Source organism: Lathyrus oleraceus, chromosome 3, assembly GCF_024323335.1.
Source record: "Lathyrus oleraceus cultivar Zhongwan6 chromosome 3, CAAS_Psat_ZW6_1.0, whole genome shotgun sequence".
Lineage (NCBI taxonomy): Eukaryota > Viridiplantae > Streptophyta > Magnoliopsida > Fabales > Fabaceae > Lathyrus > Lathyrus oleraceus.
Genome location: NC_066581.1, coordinates 1,916,389 through 1,935,849, shown reverse-complemented (window position 1 = coordinate 1,935,849; position 19,461 = coordinate 1,916,389).

Below are 19,461 nucleotides of genomic sequence, written 5' to 3'. Positions count from 1 at the left end.
AGCATCGGGACTGGCATGATGAGCATACACGGATGTATCACAATCAACACGCTTGGCACCAAGACTTGGTTAAATGGCATCAGGTTTTCTACAACGAAATGTCCGGCTTTATGGATGACTGCCGTGAAAATCCTGGGATTATGGACAGCTTTAGAAGCATTGAAGTTCAGAACCGATTTCGGCAATACTCCTTCATGGGCCAAAATCCAGACACAATGCCTCCTCCTCCGCCTCCGCCAAGCTACCGAGATCCCGACAGACATGATGAAGAGTCCTGTGGTGGCAACAATCCAAATTAACCCACCATCCTTGCATCTCACTGCATTTCATTTCATATTGCTCAAGTATCATATTGTTGCACAATATACGGTTTAGCTTATGTAACTCTTAAACTCGTCCGTACCTTTAAAATGCTTTTCAATTTCTGTTTATCTCTATTTGTTATTGCCCTTACCTTTTGAATGATTCTTTGTGAATGATTCTTTAACTTGCAGCTTCTTTCTTTGTGATTGATAGCCTATTATCCATTTTTGCCATGCCCTGCAACACTTTCTGCCTGATAACTATGATTCTTCCTCTTTTTGATGTTGACAAAGGGGGAGAAAATGCAGATATGCACAAACTCAGGGGGAGTATCACACATCTTGCCAAGAATTTGCCATCATCAAAAAGGGGGAGTTTGTGAAAGAATTCTTTAACTTGAATTAACTTTTAATGATAGCAAATTGTGTGATCATCATCCAAATTAGTTGTGCATTGCATTACATGATATATTTGTGTTCTTACTTTATCCTTTATCCCACTTTATTGTTACATAAACATACATATAAATCTACATTGAAAATTCCCTTAAAATAACTATTAAAATGCATTTTATATCAGTATGTATCAATACATGAGCCTTTGCATCGATACATGTAACCTGTGATTAATCACAAAACAATTTTTGTTCAGTATGCATCGATGCATACGAGCCATGCATCAATACATGGAAGGCCAAAAACTCTATGTATCGATACACACGATTCCTGCATCGATACAGGACTACTTGAGACTTCCTGTGCATCAATACATGAGCATTAAGCATCGATACATATCAGTGTAAAAATCACATGCATCGATACACACGATTTATGCATCGATACATGAGTAATTGATTTCACCAAATATTCACACAACTTACAATATGTATCGATACACACTCCTATGCATCAATACACAAAGTTGTTTTAAGTCATAACAGCAACTGTTTTTGCAGAATATAAGAACAGGTTTCAACAGCAGATGCAGGCAACGAATTCATTGAGGGAAAACAATTGAACACAGATCAAAAGCAGTGTTGGAGCAATTGTTTGTGAGCACATAGAAACCTGAAAGAGACTTCATCTTCTTCATCTTCTCAATCACTTTTCTTCAAGAACATTTACACATAACAATTCTTGTTCTTTGGATTAAAGAAGCATCGAGATAACGTTCAGTGGTACGATCAAGGATCTAGCTGTGGGTTGCAGTGGAACGATCGAGGATCTAGCTGAGTCGAAGATTGAAGGGGGTTTCTAGGAAAAACCTACTGGTTTGTCCTTCAAGAACTGGTGTGTTCTTGAGGGTTTGGGAGTCACATTTGCAGAACATATTCAGCCGCAGCGTTGCGTTTGGAGATCGGGGGATTTCGCAAGCAGGTCGTGGAACCGGTGAATTGTTTGCAACTTTGTGCAGGAAAATCTTGATCGAGCTCAGATCAAGTGAAGGTTTATACAAGAAGAGGTTCTTAGATTGTAGAATTCTGTCTTTGTATCAAAACCTTGTATCAACGGATTCGGCAATAATTGATAATCAAAGTTCTCAATTTCATTTGAAATTGAGAGGGAGACGTACCCACACGCGAGGACGACGTGGGGAACTTCCTTACCAAATCTCTGCGTATCGTATTCTTACCTTAATCTTCTTTACGTTTCAAAACTGTTTTGCAATTTCTGTTAGTGTGTGGTGATTGATCATTTTTCTGGACAGCAGTGATAATAAAACCTTTAGTCATACACCATTGCTGTTTATCATCAATCACATACACACCAACTGTTTGACAAAACGGTTAACTTGATTGTGTTCAATGGAAATAGAATTTAAGGATAAGCGCATTCAATTTGTTAGAATTCTGGTGTGAATTATTTCTGTCATTCTCATTAAAATCCAGCAACTGCACTTGCGTGTCTAGCTTTCTAGTAGCGGTTCAGAATAGACGGAAGTCGATTCGGGACCGATTTTTCTGCCATTTTTGAAAACTCTGATAAAACGTTAAATCCGTTAACTTTTTAAAGAGGTGATCTATTCACCCCCCCCTCTCGATCACTAGCCACACCGTCTAACAAGAAGCCGTGGTACTTTGATATCAAGAACTTCCTCAAGAGCCAGGAGTATCCTGAAGGTGCGTCAAAGAATGATAAGAAAACCCTGAGAAGGCTAGCTGGAAGCTTTTATTTGAATCAGGATGATGTGCTGTATAAGAGGAATTTTGACATGGTCTTGCTCAGATGCGTGGATAGACACGAAGCAGACATGTTGATGCAAGAAGTGCATGAGGGTTCGCTTGGTACCCATGCTGGTGGTCATGCAATGTCGAAGAAGTTGTTGAGAGCCGGTTATTACTGGATGACTATGGAATCCGATTGTTTCAAATATGCTCGGAAGTGCCATAAGTGTCAAATCTATGCCGATAAGGTGCATGTACCACCAAGCCCTCTGAATGTCATGAATTCGCCTTGGCCGTTTGCCAAGTGGGGCATTGATATGATTGGGAAGATTGAGCCTACTACTTCGAATGGACATCGCTTCATCTTGGTTGCGATTGACTACTTCACCAAGTGGGTGGAAGCAGCTTCCTATGCTAATGTTACCAAACAGGTGGTTGCCCGGTTCATTAAGAAAGAAATCATTTGTCGTTATGGAGTTCCTGAGAGAATCATCACTGACAATGGTTCGAATCTCAATAACAAGATGATGAAAGAGCTGTGTAAGGATTTCAAGATTGAACATCACAATTCTTCTCCTTACAGACCAAAGATGAATGGTGTTGTAGAGGCGGCAAACAAGAATATCAAGAAGATTATGCAGAAGATGGTCGTGACGTACAAGGATTGGCATGAGATGTTGCCTTTTGCTTTGCATGGGTACCGTACCTCAGTGCGTACGTCGACCGGGGCAACCCCGTACTCCCTTGTGTATGGTATGGAAGCAGTCCTAGCTGTAGAAGTGGAGATCCCTTCTCTGAGGGTTTTGTTAGATGTCAAGCTGGACGAAGCCGAGTGGATTCGAACAAGGTTTAACGAGTTGAGCCTTATCGAAGAGAGACGGCTAGCAGCTATGTGCCATGGGCAGTTATATCAGAGAAGAATGAAGAGAGCCTTTGATCAGAAAGTGCGTCCTCGAAGCTATCAGATCGGTGATCTAGTTTTGAAGAGGATCCTTCCTCCCGGTACAAATAACAGGGGCAAGTGGACTCCTAATTATGAAGGTCCATATGTTGTGAAGAAGGTCTTCTCCGGTGGAGCCTTGATGCTTACAACTATGGATGGTGAAGATTTCCCGTCCCCTGTTAACTCAGATGTAGTCAAAAAATACTTCGCGTAAATTGACCCGCTGGACAAAAAGAATAAAATAGTCCAGGCAAAAAGGGCATCCCGGCGAACCAAAAAAACAGAAAGAAAAGGTTCGTGCAAAAATTAGGGATATAAATGAAAAGAATTTTTACACTCGGTAAGTCGAAAACCCGCAAGGGCGACTTAGGCAAAAATGGGTATCCCGGTGGATTGAAAACCCGAAAGGGCGATCCAGGCAAAAGAGGGATTAAAGCGAAGACTACAGTCCAAGTTATCTGTACTTCATCGCGCTTTGTCGTCTGCCATCTCGAAAGATGTGATCAGTCTAGTCATTCTTCTTAGAAAGCAAAGAGTTGGGAGAAAAGCTGATGATCTGTGAGTTATAACAGAATTGGGAAATAGTGGATGTCGTATTCACATTGCCATTAGGATAGATTTTTCCTTTTGTGCGCAATTACCTCTTTCTAGGAATTGCTTCCCGATGTATTCGCCTTGTCAGGCCCATTTTTCAATCAATAAAAGTCGTTATTCAGATAAATAGCTCTCCTGTTTTTTATTTTACTGTTTTGTTTGCAAAAACGTCCGAATTTTTGATAAACATTGCATATAAAAACATGAAGGCTAAACAATAATGTGCTGAAAGCTAAAACATTTGAAAATCACTTTGAATGTTGAGGACACTTGAGCGTATCTTGTCCATGTATCCCCTGGGGCATTTTGTTGTGCTGTTTTGCAGGTTGTCATCTGTAGGGATGTGTCCACAGCAGATATTTCCCAAGCCAGTACGGAAGTTGTCAGAGCTATGTTCCCCTGCAGAGACGCCTTTGGATATTGTCTTCTATCCCCAGCAGATCTAAGGATTGCCTATCCCCAGCAGGCTTGGAAGTGGGTGTATTCCCCAGCAAATATTTCCCCAATTGAGATCCCCACTGAGTATGAAGGGTGTGGTATCCCCAGCGGAGGTGTCAGTGGAATGTTGTTCCCCAGCAGTTGAGTTTGAAGTATTGTTATCCCCAGCGTGGTCGTGAGCACTCATCCCTAGCACGGTTGTGTATGTCTCTCCCCAGCACAGAGTCTGGTATATGACTTTCCCCACCAGCGTTTTGCTCTTCCTCAACAGAGTTGGTGTGTTATTCCCGACAGAGTTGTTTTCCCTAGCAGATCTCCCGAGTAGAGGTTGGTGTTGATGATTTTCCTCAGCGAGTCCCCGAGTGGAGCGGGTTCAAAGAAATTTATCTCCAGCAGAGTTTATCCTACCTGTGGATTGGATGAGTTTTCCGTAGCGGAAGGATATCTGCATCACCAAGCTGAGTCTATCCTACCTGTGGATTGGGTGGGTCGTCCCCAGCGGAGTAGCATTTATTTCCCAAAGCAGAGTTTATCCTATTTGTGGATTGGTTGGCTTTCCCCAGTGAAGTCACCTGATTATCCCTAGCAAAGTCGATTTGTTACTCCCCCTAGCGAGTTTCCTTGTTTACTTTCCCCGGTGGAGTAGTATTGATGGTTCCTCAGCGCAGTCGCCGTTGGGTAGTCCTCAGCAAAGTTGCTTTGATTATTCCCCAAGCGGAGTCCCCGAGTGGATTGGGTCCTATGAAGGATGTCCCTAGTGGAGTCTATCCTTTCCCCAGCATCAATGTTATATTTTCTCCAGCATGAGTGGGAAGTCGGTGCTCTCCCCGCAGAGTATTCCTCAGACAGAGTCTCCCCACAGAGTTGGAGTATCTGATCAGTTTGGCTCCCCAGCCAGAGTTTATCATTTTGCATGTAGTAATCATTGCATCCTCAAATCGCGTAGCATTCCCATTCAATATGGAGCATTACGCCAAAGAAAAATTCAAACATATGTATTCATGTGTTAACCTAGTCAGACCCTATCCCCGGCAGAGGTGGATCTTTGTTCAACATCCGTACGGCACGTTTGCTACAGTTGCTCCTGACGCCATTCAGGGTTGATACCCCAGAGAGGTTTATTTCCTCATCCGTTGGTGAAAGGAAAGCATGTTTTCTCCCCAGTGAGATCCCCAGCAAGTGTTTAGCCTTGCCCCAACATATGTAGATGTCATCTTGTGATACTAGTCAATGTCATATCAGCACCCGGGTGTGTTATTTCTTTGGTGTCGGTCAACGCCATCTTTCGGTGTACACTTCGAGTCTTTCCCAGTCATTCGTTGATGTCTGGTCTTCTTTGGATGTCGGTCAACATCATCTTTTGATGTTCGTAACACCCTTTATCCTCCCCAGAGGTCACCTTTCCGTTGGTGTCGATAAACGTTGAGTTTTTTCTATTCGTCCGTGGATGTCTAGTCGAATTATCCCCAATAAGAGTCACCTTTCTCCGTTGGTGTCGATAAACGTCGAGTTTTTCCTATGCGTCCGTTGACGTATAGTTGCTTGTGCCCCACAGATCATTTGTTAATGGCTGTTGATTCCCCTCAAAGTTACCTCTCCGTTGGTTTCGATAAACGTCGAGTTTTTCCCGATCGTCCGTTGACGTTTGGTTGAGTTATATTTTCTCTCCCCAGAAGAGTTACCTCTTTGTTGGTTTCGGTAAACGATGAGTTTTTCCTAGTCGTCCGTTGGTGTCTAGTTGTACCCTTCCCCATGTGGATTTACCTCTCCGTTGGTTTCGATAAACGTTGAGTTTTTCTCATTCGTCCGTTGACGTCTGATTGTATATCCTATTCCCCAGTCATTCATTAATGTCTGGTCGATTCCCAGCCAGAATCCCCAGTAGAGTCGTCGGTGGACGTCCTATTCTGTTTCCGGTTGTTGTATCCCTTCCTTGGTGAAGTGGTCTCCTTCTCCGTTGGTGTCGATAAACGTCGAGCTTCTCCCGTCCGTCCGTTGACGTCTGGTCAAGTCTTCTCCTTCTCCGTTGGTGTCGATAAACGTCGAGCTTCTCCCGTTCGTCCGTTGACGTCTGGCCGAGTCTTCTCCTTCTCCGTTGGTGTCGATAAACGTCGAGCTTCTCCCTTTCGTCCGTTGACGTCTGGTCGAGTCTTCTCCTTCTCCGTTGGTGTCGATAAACGTCGAGCTTCTCCCATTCTTCCGTTGACGTCTGGTCGAGTCTTCCCATTCATCCGTTGATGTTTGGTCACCTCTCTGTTGGTTTCGATAAACATCGAGTTTTTCCTGGTCGTCCCCAGTAGAGTTACCTCTCCGTTGGTTTCGGTAAACGATGAGTTTTTCCCATGTCGTCCGATGACGTATGGTTGTATCTCTTCCAGTCATTCATTAATGTCTGGTTACCTCTCCGTTGGTCTCGGTAAACGTTGAGTTTTTCCTATTCGTCCGTTGACGTCTAGTTGTGATTTTTGTTCCCATTCATCGTCGTTTGATGTCTGGATGTGGCTGTATCTTTTGAGAGAAAAACCAAAATCAAAATTCCCAGTAAATAAATATCAGATCCCAGTGGACGTTTCTGTAGGTGGATCCCCGCATTGTGCAAATTTCTACGGTTCTTGGTATTCAATCCCTGTTTACCCGGAAAGTCTGACAGCCGTTGCTCTCATCCGTTCGGGTTCCCAGTTGATTGAATAGGGGCAGCTGTAGCACCTCAAATTTGCACCTCCCATTTTGTACATTCATTTTCATCTTAGGTCATTAACATTACATTGTCCACTGCATAGCATTGCATTGTCCATTTGCCCAAGTACAGGCCATCAGTCAAGACTGGTTAGGAGGATCAGTTGTGCAAACAAGCAAGTGCAATTCCTATTGAAGCAGAGCCCTATGATTGATCCAACATGTTCATGTGACCTAGGGATCATTTTGAAGTGGTTTGGCCAAAGGTTGGATGATCAAAGCTCAACAGTCAAGCTGAATTTCATCTGAAACCCTAGAAAGTCAACTGTGGTCAACTGTGCTTGAAATCATGGATTTGAAGGTGGGAGATGGTTTTAAAGGCCTCATTCATGTCCATACAAGTCTCATTTGACATTTCAAAGATCAACATTGAAGAATTTGAGGTCAGATGAAAAGTTTCCAAAAATAGTAAGTGACCTGTAATTTCAAACTGCCAAAAATGGAAAGGTATTCTCCTCAAAATTACATGTCCAAAGAAGCTTCAAATGAAATTTTGTCCAACATGAAAGTTGAAGATCTTGCTCCCACCTTTCCAAAAAGTCCAAGAACATGAACTTTTCATGTGTGGTTGAGAAATTATGATCAAATCATTGTCAATGGAATTTTAACTTCAAGAAGGCATAACTTTTGAACCAAAAGGCCAAATCATGTGGTTCTTTTTGGAACATTTCACTTTTGATCTCTTCTATCCAATTCATGCATCATATTTCATCAAATCTCATCACAAAAATATTGCATTTTCCATGTGAATTGAATTTGAATTTGGAGGGAAAAAGTGCAATTTGAAAAGTAAGCATTTTCCACACTTCCAATCAATTACATTTGGTCTTAAACAGCATTTGGAGTGTGTTTGGTTCATAAAACGTGCACTGTAGCATTTTTTCCATGCACATGAGGTGAATTAGTAATTTTGCATTACACTTAATTTCATTTGCATTTGGTTAATTGGGATTAAGAACTTGATTAACAACACATATATATTGCAAATCCTAACAGAATTGGTAATTAACACTTCATTTGAATCAGATCTAGATCAAGTTGCAAAATCTCAAGAACTTTTTCTCTCACTTTTTTCTGCAAATTCTTCATAGACCTTGCCAAGTTCTTGATTCATCCTTGATCTACAAGCATTATTGGACTTTCTGCAAGCAAGGATTCATCAATTTCGAGCAGAATTTGGAACTATTGCATCAAGCTTCATCAATGGCAGTTGCTGATTTGAGCTACATCAAGAGCAGTTGAGCCTCGTTCCTTCATCCATTCATCTTCCTCAGCACTATAGAGCTTCTGTTTCAGCTTTTCCAAGCCAGATTCACACGATTTCAACTCTGCATCTTCATTGAGGTAAGAATTCGATGCTCATGATTCTTAAAATTATTAGATGCATCTTTTAGATCTTTGAACATAGGTGATGATGAACTTTAGATCGTGGAAAACCATGCAATATTGAAGTAGTTATGTGGATTTGAATTTTGGTTGATAAAACTTTCTTTGATCGATCCAGGCTTGATAGTAAGAATTAGGTGAAATTGACGATAGCATGTTAATGTACATTAGAAGACGAGTGTAATGATGTATCGTTTGTGAATTTTCATGAACATTTGTTCTTGAGCTGGAAATCCATGAAGAACGCGCATGAACCCTAATTTTTCTTATCCAGAATGCGTGTTTGATCTTCGTTTGCCCTTGCTGCATGTAATTTCTTGTTTGTCATCATGCATTGGACCACCTGGCAATGACTTGGCAGATTCATTGGTTATTAGCGCGCGCCGTGTCCACGTAGGTTTAATGAAACGCATAGTTTCATTGAGCGCGCCAGGATTTGAATTCAAACGGAGTTCGATCCTCCGCTCCAGCATGTTCATAATTGGCCTTTTGCGTTTTTCTCTTGTATGCTATCCATGTTCACATGCATTCATCATGCATTTTTTTATTTTTTCTCCACATTAAAAAATTCATAACTCCAAAAATATTTGTCCAAATGAGATGAGATTTTTTCCATTGTGTTCATCAAGATCTCTACTATTTTTTGAGGATTTTTCCAGAATTTGTGCACGTGTGGATTTTTATTTTGCTTAGGGAATGTGTGAATATGTGTTTTCTTGCACCTTGCTTGCTATTTTGGTTGTGAAATAGTGATGGTTAATCCAATGAAGCTTAAAATTTGCATGTGTAAACTAGAGATCCTTAGGGACATTTTGGCATTAAGTTTGTGATTTTATCATTTCTGGTTGTGGAGATATGCTATGATGAATATAGGTGTGACAATGTGTATTACACCATTTCTTGTCCAACTTGTTGATTTTCTTTACCATGCCATATGAACTTCAATTGATGTGAATTTTTGCATGTTGACTCTTCTGGATGTTAAATTTGAGTGTGAATTTTTGTGGAATTGTTTAGTGTATTTCCATTTTGTTTGAGACTTTCTTTGCTGATTGGTCAAGTTTGGACTTTTTTATTGTCATGAATTTAGAAGATTTGTGAAATGCTTGATGTTTATTGGATGGACCTGAAATTTCACACATGTATTCTAGACACTTTGAAGTTTGTCTTGGCTTTGGTTTGATGTCCATATAATGTTTGGATTCTGTTTTATGCTTGTGTGAAGTTGATGTATGAAATTGTGCTTCCTTTGAGCTTGTATGTGCATACCTTGCCTTATGGATTGTATTTGACATGCTTCCACTCATCCAAATGACCTGAATTTTGGTATGATGATCATGTGATGAATGCTGTTTAGCCATGATTTTTCTTGGGATTTATTGAAATGTTTTTGAGTTAATATGGATTGATTCATTCTGGTTGCTTCTATGAGCTTTGAACTTGCATGCTTTGCACTAAATGCTTTATGACATGAAATTGGTTGATGTTATGGATATGAGACCACTTGGACCTTGTTCTTATTTGATCAAGCTTGATTATTGTCAATTTTCATGTTCTGTTTTGGTTTATTGCTTCCTCTTTGACCCTAGGCCTTGTCCTAGTGGTTTCCCTCTCACATTTGAGCTTTGTTTCAGGTTAAAAGCACAATTGCCATGCTTGATGAGGTTCACTCATTTGGAGTTGATCCCTTGCTTGTTGATGACTAATCTTGAGTTTATTTTGTAGGCTTTGAGACTTAAGCCCAGGCCTTGTGGCTTGCACCTTTGTGCATTGATGCTTGTTTGTCTGTTTATGTACAGTTAATTGTTGACCATTGTCTGTTTGACTTTTGTTTGAGTTGTGTACTGATTATGTTGGATTGTTTTTAGGTACCTTAGTTGCTATAGTTCCTTTGTGAACTTGCTTTTGCTTTGCTTGATAGCTTGAGCATTGAGGTATAATGTCCCTAACTCCATGTAATCTGGAAGACCTGGCCTGTTATTTGGTCAGGCACCTGTCTGAAGTCCTCCTTAAGAGGCAATGCTTGTGTTTGTTTATCTTTGTGCCAAGCAGGAAAAGTCCTTTGATAAGGCAGTTGGCAGATAAAAGAGATGTGTAGTCCATCTCCTGCTAGTCAGTTGAGTCATCCCTTTGCTCACACAACTGGTGTTGATGCATTGTGGATATTAACCCAAGATCCATGTTGAGTCAGTCATAAGTGTAGAAGGGTTCCCACTTTCTGAACCCACACTCCCTTTGTCTAAAAGCTCTCCCAGGCCAGGGATAAGAGCTGTGAGGCACACCCCTCACTTCCCATTTCATCTGCTTCACCCTAACTCTCAATGTTAGGGTTAAGAGCTAACATCACCCGATTACAGTTGGCTTGTGTTTCACAGCCTAACCCTTGTGTGAGCCCACTTTGCTTGTATATAGTGTATGATATTTGTGATTGTTTGCTTTGCCTGTGTTGTTTAGGATAGCTTGCTCCCCGTGCAAGTTAGATAGCAACCTTAACTTAGGGATGATTTGCATCATAACATTTAGGCTCGAGTCGTAGTCTCCCTAGTTGTGTCTCCTTTTGCTATCTGGTTAGGCTAGTCCTTTGTCTCTGTGTAGGGGAACTACGTCACCCTGATCCTCATACCAGATGAGGTACGTAGGCAGGAGATGAGCTGATCTCTCCGGGTGCCCTTTTTGTTTTGTCTTGTGTGTGTTAGGAGATGGATGTAAGACCAGCGATTGGCGTTCCGTATCCTCTTGTTGTGTGCTTGGAGTCCGATGTAAGTCCAGCGATTGGCATTTGGTTTCCAGTGTGCGTGTGTTTGGTTCGGAGTCTGATGTAAGCCCAGCGATTGGCATTCGGTTTCCATGTTTGCCTGCTTTGTGTGGAGTTTGACGTAAGTCCAGCGATTGGCAGTCGATTTCCTGTGTTGTTTTGTTTGGCGTGCGTTAGCCGAGCTACGAGTGCTCTGATTCTTCTTAGTCCAAGAAGATACGTATGCATAGGATGCGACATCCTAGCGAGCATATTTCCCTAGTCCGAACTACGTTGACTCTGATGTCTATGCCTGATAGACTACGTAGGCCCAGGATGCGGTATCCTGCAGAGTCAGTTTCTTTTGTTTTCTTGTGTCTCTTTCAGCCAGTGTGTTTGATGTTTGTTTGAGCAGTGTTTAGCAACCATATTCCTTCTTTTTGTGCGTGGATCCCGTCGAGTACGACGGATGCGTAGGGGTGCTAATACCTTCCCTTCGCATAACCGACTCCCGATCCCATTCTCTTTGGTCGCGAGACCATGTCTTTTCCAGGTTTACTTCGAGCGTTTCCTTTCCCTCTTTTGGGATAAATAACGCACGGTGGCGGCTCTGTTGTCTTGTTTTCCCGCCGGTTTTTCGCGTAATGCGACAGTAGGCATAAGACGCGATGTCTTAGCGAGCACAATTCCCCTTAACCCCTAGGTAGCCAAGCTACGAAGACTCTGATTCTCCTATTCAGATGAGATACGTATGCAGTGGATGCGACATCCGTGCGAGTCATTTTCCTTTGACCCCTTTTTTTTAGTAAATAACACACTAGATAAACCCACACCCTTTAGACAAGAACTACAAAAGTGGATCCCGTAGAGTACTACGGATGCGTAGGGGTACTAATACCTTCCCTTCGCATAATCGACTCCCGAACCCAAGATTTGGTTGCGAGACCCTGTCTTGTCCTTTCCTTTTTCCAGGTTTACTTCGAGTGTTTCCTTTCCCTCCTTTGGGATAAATAACGCACGGTGGCGACTCTCCTGTCTTTCTTCGCCGGTTGTTTTTTTTCGCATTCCATTTTTCAGGTTGCGACAGTTAGTAATTAAGCAAGCATCGAAAGAATACAGGTGTGTTAAAGAAAATTTAATCATGTATTTTGTGGTTACCATCAGATTACTCAAGAGGTTTGAGCAAGTCAACCTCCAACACATACCACGGAAAGAGAACCAGAGAGCAAATGATTTGGCGCAGGAGGCTTCAGGGTACAAAGCGTCGAAAGACCCGGATGAAGAGGTCCAAGTAAGAGATAAAGTACGAGCGACATTGTTATCACCATCAGACTTGTCGATTATGAAGTTGGGAGTTGTAGATAAAAATCATTTTTAAATTCTGACCGTCGACGACGGGGGGAAAGTGATTGGCGTAAACCGCTAGTCGATTATTTACGCAATCCTGTAGGGTCGACAGATTGAAAGATAAAATATAGGGCCCTTAGCTACGTCTTGGTGAATGATGAATTATTCAAAAAGACAGTTGAAGGATTGTTACTAAAATGCCTGGGAGAAAGTGAGGCATATGTGGTTGTGTCTAGCGTACATAGTGGAGCGTGTGGGGCACATCAAGAAGGTTTGAAGATGAAATGGCTCTTGATGCGCTCAGGAGTTTATTGGCCTTCAGTGTTGAAAAATTGCATTGAATTCGCTAAAAGATGTCAGGAATGCCAATTGCATGGGGGCATACAGCATGTGCCTGGAAGCGAGTTACATACAATTGTGAAGCCCTGGCCATTTCGAGGGTGGGCACTGGATGTTATCGGAGAAATAAAACCAGCCTCGTCGAAACAACAAAGGTATGTTTTGGTCGGTATAGATTATTTCACAAAATGGGTCGAAGCCGTGGCATTAACAAATGTAGACCAAGAGGCTATGATGGATTTTGTCCAAAGCCATATCATCTGCAGGTTTGGCAGAAACAATCACAACCGACCAGGGGTCAGTCTTCATTGGTCGAAAAGTGCAAGATTTTGCAAAAGAAATGGGAATCAAATTACTGACTTCTACCCCCTATTACGCATAGGAGAATGGCCAAGTCGAGGTTGCCAATAAGGTGATCATCGGCCTAATAAAGAAACATATAGGCAAGAAGCCAAGAAATTGGCATAAGATGTTAGACCAAGCTTTGTGGGCATGTCGAACGTCACCAAAAGAAGCAACTGGAACAACTCCATTTCGACTGGTATATGGGCATGATGCAGTGTTGCCAGTAGAGATTCAGGTTCATGCAGTCAGAACCCAAAGGCAATATGAAATACCTTCTGAAGATTATTGGAGCATGATGACAGACGAACTGGTCGACTTAGATGAGGAGAGAATGTTAGCCTTGAATTCCCTACGAAGGTAGAAAGAAAAAGTCTTCAGAGCCTACAATAAAAAGGTGAAAGGAAAAATGTTTGTTGTCGACGATCTAGTTTGGAGAGTGATCTTGCCTATGGATAGAAATGATAGAGTTTTGGGTAAATGGTCCCCTAATTGGGAAGGACCATTTAAGGTTTTGCAGGTTTTTCCTAATAATGCCTACGAGGTCGAGGAGTTGGCACCATATAGGAGAATCCTAAGGGTGAATGGAAAGTACTTGAAAAAATATAGGCCTCTCCTTCAAGAGGTCAAGATTTTGACAGACTAAATGACTGTCGAATGAACTATGTTGGAGAAAACTATGTTGGAAACCAGCTACAAAAGGCACAGAGAATAAATACACAGTGCTAAAATAAGAATGATAACATTAAAGTGGCAAGAAGCCATTGTTGATACATTACACAAAAAACAACACAAAAAAAAAATAAAAGCGGTCAAAGTTGGCCGAACTTGGATTGAAAAGATTTAAGCTCAAAATTGTAATGAAGAGACGTAGGCTCCAAGGTGTCGGCCTGGGCTTTAAGCTGTTCAAGATTCTTCTCAACAGTCGAAAGCTCTTCAGCTACCGCTAAGGCATCACCGGTCGTTTGCTCCACAGTGGCCTGGGCAGGTTTCAGAACCTCGTCGATAAAGCACGACTCCTCCTTGGTGATTGACTCCAACTCACTGTCCAAAGCAGCAATTTGACGTCGAAGGGCATCAATTTGTTGGCGTATTTTAGTGGCCCTTGTTTGTTTGGAGATCAACTCTCTTTTCTTCTCCTCCATAATCCCCAACAGTTTGGCGACCTCCGCGTCGGTGTTCATCACCAACTCCAGTTTTTCCTCAACGAAGGCCTCAGTAGAAGCAATCTTGCATTCAGTTTCCCTAACACTATCGAGATGGAGCAACATGGGAACCAGGAGTTGTTCTAGAGCGGCGGTTGCATGCTTGGCATATTTTGAGAGCTGGAGATCTTTAAGTTGGGCAAGCACGCGCAAGATCTCTGGACTGACAGTAGGCTCATGCATGAGCACAAAAGGGAGGTCAGGATTCAAGGCGTGAAGGAAAACTTTATCCATCAAAGCTTTGGTTTTCGTCGCCTCAGAGCGCATTTTGCCAGAGTGATGAAGCTGCTCAGAGTCAGAAGAGGCATCACGCGATCTCACCAGGTTACAGAGCCTAGCAATTGCTTTTAAGGCAGAAGGCTTTATCGCCAGCCCCTGGAAAGATGAAGGAGAAGCAGCCGACAGAGGAGTAGTTTGAGAAGAAGGAGAAGCATTAGAGAGAGGAGGTGGTTGAGGAGGTGGTGTCTTATTGGTGTCGACACCCACTGGTCCCCTTGGATCCTGCAAAGGCAGGGAAGCTGAAGAGAGACTAGATTCAGAACTAGTCGAACTGGAATCCGTATACATTGCAGGACTAGTAACTGAGTCAGAGTCACTATCACTAATCTGGATAGGGAAGCCAATGAACTCACCAACGGTGTTGAAAGATTGTAGTGGTTGAGCTGGAGAAGAAACCGGAGACGAAGGAGTGTAGTCGGCGATGGGTTGAGACGGCTCAGCAGAAGCATCAACCTGTTGTAAGGAAAAGATGTGTGTAAGAGAAGTACAATAATCCAAGGGAGTAGACAGGAAAACAAGCAATTACCTGTGTCGACGCAGGGGAGACGGAACCTTGATTTTTTTTCCCAAGGCAGCAGCAGCGGAGGTGTTGGTCGACTGCGAAGTCCCCACAACTAGATCAGGGGCCTTGTTAAGAATGGAAGTGTCGACCACAATGGTGTCGACATCTACATCAGGAGCCTTTGGAGTGGGCACTTTATGGTGTCTCTTTTTCTTGGTTTCGCCACTCCTAGAGGGAGAGTCATGCTTCTTCCTTTTGTGGCCATGGTGGCTTTTGGATTTATGCTGGGAAGTTGGCTGGAGACACGAAGAGAGGTTATAAGCAGATATTCTAGCCAGAAGATCAAACAAGCCGACAAGAAATACCTCAGATCCTGTGGCGGTAGAGCATTTGTGTTTTTTGGATTTTTTGGAGTGAGGGGAGACAGGGGGGTCTGTCGAACGTGGTTGACCCTACACATAAGTAAGAAATTAGAGACCACGTAGTGTTTCCCTTAAAAAATCACAGGAGTAAATGAGATTGCTTCATATAGTTGCATACCGAAGAACTAGGTTTTTTCAAGACTTGAGCAATGGGACGCTCATCATCATCAGAGGATTTCTCAAGAGCAGCCTGCAAAAGGGAAATGATGATTAAGAATAAAAAACAAAAAGGTTAAAGGAAACGGAAACTCAGTCAGAGTCAAACCTGAGCCTCTTGTGTCGAAGGAGTAGGTTCTTTGGCAAGAGCAGGATCCATAAGGTCTAGAGGGATTGCTGCAAACAAACAGAAGAAATACAAGTGAGCGACGAAATCCAGCTGAAATGAGGTGTTAACTTTCCAGAAAAGTGTTACCAAGTTGTGTGGATTCGAACAAGCTAACATATTGAGGATCAATATGAAGTGGCCCTGAGTAGTCAGGCAGATAATGCTTCGTCGGGACCACTCTGTCGGCCTTTTTCTTATAGGCATTTTGTACGTGTGAAATGGGACAGTAAAACCACTCCGGGACCAAATGGCCAAGGGGCTAGATGGCAAAGGAGGGAACTTGAGGTTTCCAAAATGAAGGGCGTAAAGATACTTGTCTTTCGCGTAACCAGGGATTTTAAGTTTTGGGAGCCTGTCGGTTACTTTCTCCTTTAGTTCGACCGCGGCCTCCCAGATGGTCCGACGAAAATTATCTGGTCGATACACAACATGGAAATAGTTCTGGAAAGCGCGAATTTTCTTGACGTGGAGAGCCTTACACTTGGTCGACTTCGCCTACAAGTAAACAAAAGATTGAGTTAGTTCAGATAGTTTGGCCTCAGGAGCGCCAACATAAACAGCAAAATACGACTGCCACCAATCATCGAATTCCTTGGTGCAGAAGAAGGTTGGTCAAAAAGGAACGGAGGGGAGTCGTGGTCGGTTTTCCCATATGGTTTCAAGATCCTCCTGGATCTCACTCCAAGGTTAACCACAGAGGATATTGTTGAGCAATTCTTGAGATGAGAACAAGGACTTGGGAATAAATTGGCAAAGGCCAAATTGTCTGGCCACCAAGTTAGGTTGATAAGCCACTAAGCCAGGATTGCTACTGGAGGTTTCAGCCGACAGGAATCGAGGGACCAGAAGAATCTCCATATATGACAAGGTTCTTACCCATTCAGCCTCTTGCCACTTCACGTCCATCAGGACTCTCAAAGAGGGAATCTGGACCTCAACTGGTAGCACGACTTCCATTCCATATACCAGCGAGAAAGGCGTTTCCCTAGTAGACGTGCGCACCGAGGTTCGGTACCCATGCAATGCAAACGGAAACATCTCGTGCCAATATTTTTAGGTCACGACCATTTTCTGCACAATCTTCTTGATATTCTTATTGGTTGCCTCGACCGCCCCATTCATTTTCGGACGATAAGGAGAAGAATTGTGATGCTCGATCTTGAACTCCCGGCACAGTTCTGCCATCATCTTATTATTCAAATTAGAACCATTATCAGTAATGATTCTCTCGGGAACCCCATATCTGCAAATAATATCTCTCTTCAGAAATCTGGCGACGACCTGCTTCGTCACGTTTGCATAAGAGGCTGCTTCCACCCACTTGGTGAAGTAGTCAATAGCCACTAATATGAACCGGTGCCCATTCAAAGCCGTAGGCTCGATCTTTCCGATCATATCGATGCCCCACATAGCAAACGGCCACGGAGACGACATTAAACTCAATGGATTTGGAGGCACGTGCACCTTGTCAGCATAAATCTGGCATTTATGACACTTCCGCACGAAATTGAAACATTGGGCCTCCATTGTCATCCAATAATAACCAGCCCTCAACAGCTTCTTCACCATTGCATTCCCACTGGCATGGGTACCGAACGACCCCTCGTGAACCTCTTTCATCAACTGGCTTGCTTCTCTGTCATCAACGCATCTGAGCAAGACCCAATCAAAATTCCTCTTGTACAACACCCCATCCTTGTTCAGATAGAACACCATGGCCAACCTCCTCAGAGTCTTTCGGTCCTTCTGGGATGCTCCCTCAGGATATTCTTGGGTTTCCAAATACCGCTTAATATCATAGTACCACGGCTTCTCATCATCAGGCGCTGTGTCAACAACAAACACATAAGCCGGTCTATCCAGACGTCCCACCTCAACACTGGGGAACTGATTCCACCACTGCACCTTAATCAAGGCAGCCAGAGTAGCCAAAGCGTCTGCCAAAGGGTTCTCTTCTCTCGGCACATGATGTAATTTCACCTTGGTGAAGAACGTCAACAATCTCCTCGTATAATCCCGGTATGGAACTAAATGAGATTGATGCGTATACCATTTTCCATTAACCTGGTTCACAACCAAAGCTGAATCTCCATATATGACAAGGTTCTTGATCCTCAAATCAATCGCCTCTTCAATCCCCAAGATACAAGCTTCGTATTCAGCCACGTTGTTGGTGCACTCAAATGTTAGCCGGGCAGCAAAAGAAATGTGGGATCCTTTCGGCGTAACCAAAACAGCACCAACACCGCTACCATTCACGTTAACGGCCCCATCAAACATCAGAATCCCTTCGGATTCAGGATCAGGCCCCTCCTCCGGGATCGGTTCCTCACAATCTTTCGATTTGAGAAACATGATGTCCTCATCAGGGAACTCAAACTTCATCGGTTGATAATCCTCAATGGGTTGCTGGGCGAGGTTATCAGACAATACACTCCCCTAAATTGCTTTCTGAGATGTATACTGTATATCATATTCAGTCAAAATCATTTTCCATCTCGCAACCCGTCCGGTCAATGCTGGATTTTCAAAAATATACTTGATCGGATCCATCTTGGAAATCAACAAAGTGGTATGAACCAGCATATACTGTTTCAGTCGGCGAGCAGCCCATACCAAAGCGCAGCAAGTTTTCTCGAGCAGTGAATATCTTGTTTCACAGTCGGTAAACTTTTTGCTAAGGTAGTATATGGCATGCTCTTTTCGACCAGACTCGTCATGCTGCCCCAGTACACACCCCATAGACCCCTCGAGGACCGTCAAGTACAGAATTAACGGTCGTCCCTCCACAGGAGGCATCAGAATCGGAGGCTCCTGCAAATATTCTTTTATCTTTTCAAATGCCGCTTGGCAATCATTATTCCACCTGACCGTTTGATCGTTTCTCAACAATTTGAATATGGGTTCACACGTGGCTGTTAGATGAGATATGAACCGTGAAATGTAGTTCAATCTACCTAAGAAACCACGAACCTCTTTCTCTGTCCTCGGTTCAGGCATTTCTCTTATTGCTTCTACTTTAGCAGGATCAACCTCGATTCCTCTTTCGCTTACAATAAACCCCAGCAACTTACCGGACCGCACTCCGAAAGTGCACTTGTTCGGATTCAACCTCAGTCTGAATTATCTCAACCGGTCAAACAACTTGGCTAGATCTACCAAATGCCCCTCTTCTGTTTGGGACTTTGCTATCATGTCATCAACATAGCATTCGATTTCATGATGAATCATATCATGAAACAAAGTCACCATGGCTCCCTGATAAGTAGCACCGGCATTCTTGAGACCAAATGGCATCACCTTATAACAAAAAGTGCCCCATGGTGTGATGAACGTTGTTTTCTCCATATCATCTGGCGACATTTTGATTTGATTATAGCCAGAAAAGCCATCCATGAAGGA